The sequence below is a fragment of the Dasypus novemcinctus genome, chromosome 21, assembly GCF_030445035.2.
Source record: "Dasypus novemcinctus isolate mDasNov1 chromosome 21, mDasNov1.1.hap2, whole genome shotgun sequence".
NCBI classification, from domain to species: Eukaryota; Metazoa; Chordata; class Mammalia; order Cingulata; family Dasypodidae; genus Dasypus; species Dasypus novemcinctus.
The window spans coordinates 40338365-40347412 of record NC_080693.1 but is presented as its reverse complement, the minus strand read 5'-3'; the positions used below and the strand labels follow the sequence as shown (position 1 = coordinate 40347412).

Sequence of the window (9048 nt, the reverse complement as noted above, 5' to 3'; positions counted from 1 at the left end):
ATGTCATATATTATTTTTGTTGATTTTTTTACATTTTTGGTTATCCTTTCTGATCATCTTCACTTTTACACTCTCCTCCAAGTGTCTCTCTCTTCATTTTTCTTTTCTGGCTGCTGAACTCCTTTTAGTGTTTCCTGCAGCACTGGATTCTTATTTATCAACTCTCTTAGTTTTGGTTTATTTGTGAATATTTTAAACTCACCATCATAGTTGAAGGACAGTTTAACAGATAAAGAATTCTTGGCTGGCAGTTTTCCTCTTTCAGTACTTTAATTATATCATACCACTGCCTTCTCACCTCCATGGTTTCTGAAGAGAAATCCACATTAAGTCTTATTGGACATCTTTTGTTTTTGATGTTCCACTTTTCCCTTCCTATTTTCAGAATTTTCTCTTTATCTTTAGCATTTGGCATTCTCAGTATTATATGTCTTGGGGTAGTTCTATTTGGATTTATTCTAATTGGATTATGCTGTGCCTCCTGAATATGTATATTCATGTCTTTCATGAGAGTTGGGAAATTTTCAGCCATTATTTCCTCAAATACTCTTTCTGTCCCCTTTCTCTTCTCATCTCCTTCAGGAATTCCCATAACATGTATGTTGGTGTGCTTCATGTTATCATTCAACTCCCTGAGCCCCTGCTCAATTTTTTCCATTCTCTCCTCTTTCTGGTCTTCTATTTTTCAATTTCAGTTGTTTTTCCTCTAGGACACTGATTCTTTCTTCCATGATTTCAAGTCTGCTTTTGTGTGCCTCTGTTGTTTTTTAATCCTACTTATTGTGTCTTTCATTCACATAAGCTCTGTTAATTTTCTATCCAAGATTTCAAATTTTTCTTTGTTCTCACCCAGTGTCTTCTTAATGTCTTTTATTTATTAGCCAAAAAAAAACCCAGCTAATAAACTTGTTCATACAAATTTCCTAAATCAACTCCATTATTTGATTTAGGAGATTTGTATGAACATCACTTATTAGCTGTTTTAAGTCCTGTGTCTCATCTGGAGCTTTGATTTTTTTCGTTTGTCTGGGTCATATCTTCCTTTTTCTTTGTATGGCTTATAATTTTTTGCTGATGTCTAGGCATCTGACTGTGATGGTGAGTTTACTCTGATGTTCAGTTTCTCTCTCTTGCCTGTGGATTTACTGTTAAGTAGCTATGTGTTACCACTGTTCTTTGACTCTTGGTTCAACTTGTTTTAGATATTCAGGATTGCCCTGTTTAACTGCTTAAACCAGGGCTGTGGACCCAGCAATGGGGTGCTGGCAGGTTTCCAAGGATCTTGAAGAAGTTTGCACTGAAGGTACCTTCTTGTCTCTTTTTAAAATTATTATTTTCTCTTTTCATGCACTTTTCTGGTCTTGCCAGCAGATAGCACCCTTTGGCAGCCCTCTCAGCTCAGTTCCCAAGTGTTAGGGGGGAATGCATTCAGAATAACTCCTCAGGCAGGTGGGTGGTGCAGAAACAATGTCCTCAGGGCTGGCCAAGCCTCACAAATAAATTTTCTCAGAAGCTGTTCTCTACCCTCTTTCCCTCCTTCCATCTGCCTCCTCAGTAACCAGCCCAGGGCAGTAGGGAGGGTGCTTGAGAAGGTAAATTTTCTTCAGCTCCCTGGGCTCTCAGTGCAAATGATGTTGTGGCCCATCCAGCCTGGAAGTGTGTGACCCTTCCAATGCAGTTGACCAAGTTGGCTGGCCAAAATCTGAATTTGCTGTAGTCTGTGTCCCTCCCTTTCCTCTTTATTGGGGAAGAGGATCCCTGAAACCCTACAGTCCACAGCCTCTGCAGTCCACAGCTGCTGCAGTCCTCAGAGTGCTATTTGTTCTATAGGTGGGGGGGTTGGGGGGGGTGGGCACTCGTGTCTGCTTTTGCTGCTTTAACTCATGGGATTTTTCAGCCAACTGAGATTCTTTTCTTTCATCTCCACCTCTTCTGGTTGTGTTCAGTCCCAGAGCAGCCTTCTAGATAGTCTCCACCTGTCTTCTAGCTATTTTTTCTTTGAGAGATGTGATCTCTCTGCCTCTTTAATACTCTGTCTTCCAGAAGTCCCTTGCATTGATTCTTTATCTTAGAGTAAAAGCCAAAGGCCTTCCCCTATCTGTACCCCTTCCCCATGTGGCTTTGGTGGTTCTTAGGCATTTCACGGAAAACACATCCAGGTAGTTGTTTGCCTTCTTTTAATTCTGGTCTTCCCTTAACATTGCAGAATAACTTAGTGTGTGTGTGTGTGTGTGTTGGGGTGGGGGTTTGAGATGGGATGGGGGAGGAGTGGCACCATAGTCTAAGAACATGTGAGCTCACTTGCCAATGAGACCCCCAGGAATTCTTCAGTATCTCCTGTGATGACAGATTGCATCAAAACCTTCTCTCATCTCTCAAATGTTTCTTCCCCAGTCCTAAGGATACTCTCTCCTTCTTTATCATCTATAACTGTGGATCTCAAACTTTAGCTCAGGAGAATAATTAAAGGATCTTGTGTAAAATGTAGATTGCTGGGTTTTAATGGAATGGAGATTTAGTGAGTGGCACCCACTCAGTGAATCTGATGTGGGTGGTCAATAGGTCATACTCTTAGGAATACCTAGCATGTGTATATCCTCATAAATTATAACGTGCGTAAGGTTTCATTATTTATAAAGTGTTCTGAAAGCTAAAATGTTTGTTCATCTTCATAAAAGAAGATTCAGAAACAAAATGCATATACATCAACAAATAACACAGTGCAAAAATGTTAAGTATTCAGGGCCCATATATACATTTTTTTCCCCATGTCAGATGGGTAATGTGCTGACATTGTAACAAGGTGTGAGGGAGGCACATCTCACACAACTGCATGAATACCCATTCATTATGCTTATGAGCCACAAAAGGATCCCATACACACATTCAATTTTATTATCAAACTTGTTTGGTCAAGGATAATTTTGAGTAGGTAACAATTTGATTTACGGTGACTATGGCACATTTCACCAGAGACCTACGAGGTGTGAGAGGTGACAAGAGCTCACCAGTTCCACTGTCCACAGATGGCAGGGCCTTTTCCATCCCCATATAAACTCATAAACGCACCTGAGGTTACTTCCAGATCTATTAAGATTTTAGTAAGCTTCTTGGTCATGTGTTGGACAATATTTTAAATTCTAATTCCAGCACCAAGTAGTTATATAGGATGATGAATCCATCCTCTTGGGGAATGGATTCAAGGAATAGGATTTACAGAGATGTTATTTCAGGGTTTAGAGCTGACACCAAGGCATCAGAGAAAGGTTCTTCAATTTTTCAGATGATCCCAGAAATATGGGTCTTGATGGGAGGTTTCCTTCCCAGGCCCTCCAGGCATTTGGGATACAAAGTCCCCCCTATCCTTTTGTACAAATACCAAGAGCTACTTCCCATGATTGTAGTCTCTTTCCTTTTGAGCCTTTAGTGTTTTCTTCTGGCCCTGATAAAAAGATTTCCCTCTGACCATAAAAGAATCATGAGGAGCTCTTACTTATTGTGAAAATATGAGCCCACCTGATGATGTTTTCTGTATATTTTATCAAACTGTGGTCTTAATAAAGTCTTAAGTTAATTTCTTAACCCTTACCTTAAAACACTTTAACTCAGGTCCATCCTCTTCTGAATTTATATACTATTGTTGTCCAGTCCTTTTGTTCTGTCTTTTATTTTAATCCCTGCACTAGACATTACAATAATTATTATTCTCAATAGATGATGCCTTTATTTACTTACATTTACACCAATTTCTTTGCTAACCATTCCACTGTACATCTGAGATCATCCTTCTGGAATCATTTTTCTTTTTCCTGAAGTAGATATTTGAGAGGTTCATTTAGTGACGTTCTGTTGGTGGTAAACTCTTCAGTTTTGATTATCTGCAAATATCTTTAGTTCACCTTTGTTTTTGAAAGACTGTTTTTCAGGGTACATAATTCTAGATCGATGATTATTTTTTCTTAGCATTTTTAAGAAAAAGTTCTTTGTCTTCTGGTTTCTAGTTTTGGTTTTGAGAAATCTACTGTTTGTCTCTAAGTTTCTTTTTTTTGAACTCTCTTTTCTCTCTGGTTCTTTTACTAACTTTTTGGCTTTGATGTCCTCCAATTTCCCAACACTGTATCTAAATGTGGATTAAAAAAAAAAAACATTTATGGTATATACATTGGTCTTCTTGTGTTTGGATGCATTCCACTTTTGGAAAAATTTCAGACATTTTTATTTATATATTTCCTTCAATTCTTTCATTCTTTTCATCTGTGATCTCTGATTAAATGTGTGTTAAATATTTTCATTCTATCTTCCATGTCTCTTAATCTCTCTTTCATTATTTCCATCATCTTATCTCACTGAATAATTTCCTTAGTTTGATCTTCCAGTCTATTCATTCTCTTCCTCAGATGTGTGTATATGTTGTCTCCACTTCCCTTCTAGAATACCATTTTTATGGTTCATTATTGCTTGATTACTTTTATGGTGTTTAAGTTTCTTTAAGGATTTCATACATATTTAATTTTTTTCTATTTGTGATAATTTCATCAAATTTTATTTAGTGCCTATCATGTCCCAGTTACTGTTATAGACACTGGGAACTCAGCAGTAAATACAACATAAAAATGCCTGCTCTCATAGAATTTTATATTCTAGTGGACAATTCCAATATCCAAAGCCCTTGGTAGGCTGAATTTGTTGTTGTTGGTTGTTTCTGCTTTCTTTTACATGGTGTATTTCTGTACATGTTTGTGATCTTTGACTTGTCAGAGTATGGTTGGCTGCAATTAATTTGTGGGAATCTGAATTAGGGATGCTTTCCTCCAGAAAGCATCCATTCATTTCTTCCAGGAACCAGGGGAGTGCTACTTTTCCAGAACCAATTTGGCACTTTTTGGAGAATCAACTTAAAGTAGGAGTGTTGGTTCATTTCTTCCCCTTACCACTGCTACAAGGTTTAATATCCCCAATAGTTGAAGCACTAATACCAACATTTGCCCTCAGGGAAAATCTGTCTTTTGAGTTGCTTTGCTTCTCACTACCTTTGCCCTAGTTTTAGTGAATTTTGGGTGATGAATAGGACTGTTATATATTTCTCCTACTTAAGTTGATCCCAGAAATGTACCCAAGTCTCTTTTGAGCAGAGGTAGTTGTTTTATAGTGAAAAGACCCTTCAGGTTATTTAGTCTGCTATTGCTGGAAGCAACAGAAAAATGACACTTTGCCAAATTCTGTCACAGAAAATGGGAGACTAGTTCTCAAGACCTGTTTTAATGGCCCCCCTCCATCTCAGCCAGAATAATAAAAACAAACTGTGTTATCATGATAGAACTCAGAGAGAACCTGGGAGTTATTGACAAACTCATAGGGACTGGGGTGGAGAGGCCTCTGGGGAAACTGGCTTAAAGTGTGGGATAAATAGATCTCAAGCCCTGTAAAATAACCAAGCTCGTTCCGTTTCTTGGTCAGGAATTGATGCCAAGTGTCCAATCATGCAACACCTTGGAAATGCATCATCAGTTGCTAGGGAACTTACCCCTGGGAACATGAGTCGCCCCTTAAGCTGTGCCTCTTTCTGTGTGTGCAAGAGTGAGAGTGAGAATAAGCAGAGGAGGAAGTTGGAAAAGATACACTACTACCTGATGGAGTGCTCTGAAGAAGGAAAGCAGAGAACACACATTTGGATCTCCTTCTCTCTTCTCCTGCTTGTACTTCTCCACACAACTCTCTTTACTTGGTCATCCCTCCCACCACTTGTGTGCACTACATCAGACATCCCTGGCAAACTGGAGGGGCAGGCATTCTCTTCCCGGGCCCTCTGCTCCAACCCCCATTCCCTCAGATCTGATGGGCCCAGGTGTGCGAAGGCGGCAGCCCTCCCACCTGCCAATGAGCTGTTGAGCACTGCGACCTCCTGTCAATGCCTGGGGGTGAGGTTGCCCAGCTACAGTTGCTGGGGGAAACTCGACTTAGAATTTCTTCGTTAGGGCGTGTGAAGTCTCCATCACCACGGTGAATTAAGGTGGCTTTTCCCCGGCTGAATGTGAACCCTATATGAGTGAGGGTCGGCTCCAGGGAAGACTGAAGATGGAGGTTCCTACTTGGATAGTGGCAATCCCTGCTGCCTCCTTCTCTGCTGAGTGCACTCAGCCTACGGGCACAAGTGGGAGCTGTGGGGAAATGATAGAAAAACTATTGGCAGCACTTTGAGGATGCCCAACAGGTGGAGGCTACATCCAGAGGGGCCTTCTGGTCTGATGGTGGATACAGCCCCCATCCCAAGGCAGCTCCTAGTCTGATGGGGGTGACGTGGTCTTTGTCACGGGGGACCTATGATCTGATAGGCAAGACTGCCTCTATCAGGAGATGGAGGGGATGGAACCATCCCGTCCCCAGACGTCCTAGTGGGTAGAGGTGCTCAGCCCCTGCTGGAGGTGACTGCTGACAGGAGAATCTCTGGGACACAGGCTGACTGACTTTCTTTCACACAAAGGCTGTAAAGCCATTGATCCTGGGCAATCCTGACCACCCCTTCCTGCCATCAACTCTGGGCTGTTCTGAGTTTGTTCTACTCTTGTCCAGCCCTCAGCTCTCTCTCCTGACTCTCCTTTCCTTAAAGGTTTATTATGAAAAATGGTAAACACACAGAAAGATGGGAAGAATTGTAAGGACTCATATACCCAACATCTAAATTCTACAATTATCAACATTTTGCTGTATGTATTTTATCATATATCTATCCATCCTTCCATCCAATTTTTGGTATATGTGTATATATATATATATATATTTTTAAAAATATTTATTTACTTATTTATCCACGTACCCCCTCCCCCCCCCCCCCGCCGGTGGCTCCCTCGTCTGTCTGCTGGCTGTTTGCGCTCACTGTCTGCTCTCTGTGTCTGCTTGTTTGTGCTTGCTGTGTCTGCTCGTCTTCTTTAGGAGGCACTGGGAACCAAACCTGTAACTCCTGTTTGGAAGGCAAGTGCCCAACTGCCCAAGCTACATCCATTCCCCTTGGTATATTTTAAAGGAAGTTTTAGACATCATTATACTTCATTCTTATTCACATTATACTAAACTCTTCAGCATGCATATCATCAAGTAGAGTTCAATATTTGCTTGTGATTCTGTGTGTGTGTATTTAAATCTACATTAATGAAATGGTGAAACACACAGATCTTAAGTATAGCTTTTGAGGAGATTTGACAAATGCTTACATATGTGGAATACCAATATCTATCAAGATATGGAAACTTTCCACATCCATAAAGTCTGTTCATGCCCTTTTCCAGTCAATCACTATTCTCACTCTGAAAAGACAATCACAGTTTTTTCTCTTTTTAAACAATAGTTTAATTTGGCCCCTTTTAGAACTTCATGTAAATGGAATTGTATAGTATGTACTCGTCACATTTTTGAGATTCATGCATGTTGTTGGATGTATCAGAACTTTGTTCCTTTTTATCACTGAATAATAGTTACAATTTGTCATTCATTTTCCTGTTCATGGACAGTTTGTTTTGGGTTGTTTCCGATTTGGGGCTACTGTAAATAAATCTGCCATGCATATTTTTGTACAAATCTTTTTGTGGGTATATGTGTTTACTTCCCTTGGGTAAATTCCTAGATGCAGAGTTGCTAGGTCATATGGAGGCTACACTTAATATACCTACCTTATTGTGAAGTGGCTGTTGCCCTTTTCTTTATTGGGTCTCTGGTGCTTTTATTATTATATTGTAGGAGTTCTTTATATATTTTTGATGAGTCTTTTGATAGATGCACATTTTGCAAATATTTTTTCCTAGTTTGTGCTTTGTCATTCATTTTCTTAACTATGTTTTTGACTAGCAGAGGCTTAAATTTTTGTGGCATATAAATTATAATTTTTAAAAATAATTTTTGGTTCTTGCCTCCTGTCTAAGAATCTTTGTCTGCCCCCAGGCCATGAAGAAATTCTTGTTTTTATTTTAATTTTTTCCTAGAGGCTTTATAGGTTTTGCTTTTTTGCTCAGGTCTATGATTCATCTCAAATTAAATTTTGCATACTGTTTTACATAGAGGGTCAAGGTTTGTGTTTTCCTATATGATTGGCCAGTTACTACAGCTACACTTGAGACTTTCCATTACTCATAGGATTGTTTTGATTCTTTAATTGAAAATTTAATTACCATCAAAGTATGGGTGCGTTTCTGTTCCATTAAATTATATGTCTATCTTTATGCTACTATGTTGTCTTCATATGGTATGGTAGCTCTATAATAAGTCTTGACATTAGGTAGTATAAGTATTCCAGCTTTCTTCTTCTTTGTCAGGATTGCTTTTGATATTCTAGGCTCATTTTAGAATAAGCCTATCAATATCTACAAATAAAGGCTGCTGGAATTATGATTGTGATTGTGTTGAATCTATAGATCAACATGGGGAGAATTGACAATTTAACAATATTGGGTCCTCCAGTGTATAAGCATGGAATCTCTCTCCACTTATTTATGCCTTCTTTAATTTATCTCAGCATTTTTGGTAGTTTTCAGTGTACATGTCTTGTACATATTTTGTAAACTTTATTCCTAAGTGTTTTATTTTTTGGCCCAATTGTAAATGGAATTAAAAATATTTTTCAATTGTTTGCTGCTGGTATATAGAAAGATAATTGATTTATATGTATTACCCTTTTATCTTTCCTCTTTGCTAAATTCTCTTATTCTTCTTGCTATTCATAGATTCTTCGGTATTTTCTAAATGAACAATCATGTCATCTGTGCATAGAGACAGGTTTAATTCTTCCTTTTTGATCACTGTGCTTTTTATTCCTTTTTCTAGCCTTATTGCTTTAGTCAGAACCTCCAATGATTAGAAGTGGTGAGAGTAGACATCTTTTTGTTTTATTCCCAAACTTAGGAGGGATGTGATGAATATTTCATCATTAAACACACTGTTAGCTGTAGGTTTTACATAGATGTTCTTTATTAGATAGGAAATTCCTGTTTTTCCTAATTTGTTGAGAGGTTTCTTTTCTCTTTTTATCATGACGGGGTATTGAATGTTGTAAAAACAATC

The 9048-nt window shown here is 38.8% G+C and overlaps 1 non-coding gene across 1 annotated transcript; it reads right to left on the bottom strand.

Moving 5' to 3' along the window:
• Positions 1–2769: 2769 nt before the first annotated feature.
• On the bottom strand, positions 2770–2873 carry LOC111760166 (small nucleolar RNA U13). The gene has a single exon (XR_002793934.1). It is a non-coding gene; the product is annotated as a small nucleolar RNA U13 (small nucleolar RNA).
• Positions 2874–9048: the final 6175 nt, after the last annotated feature.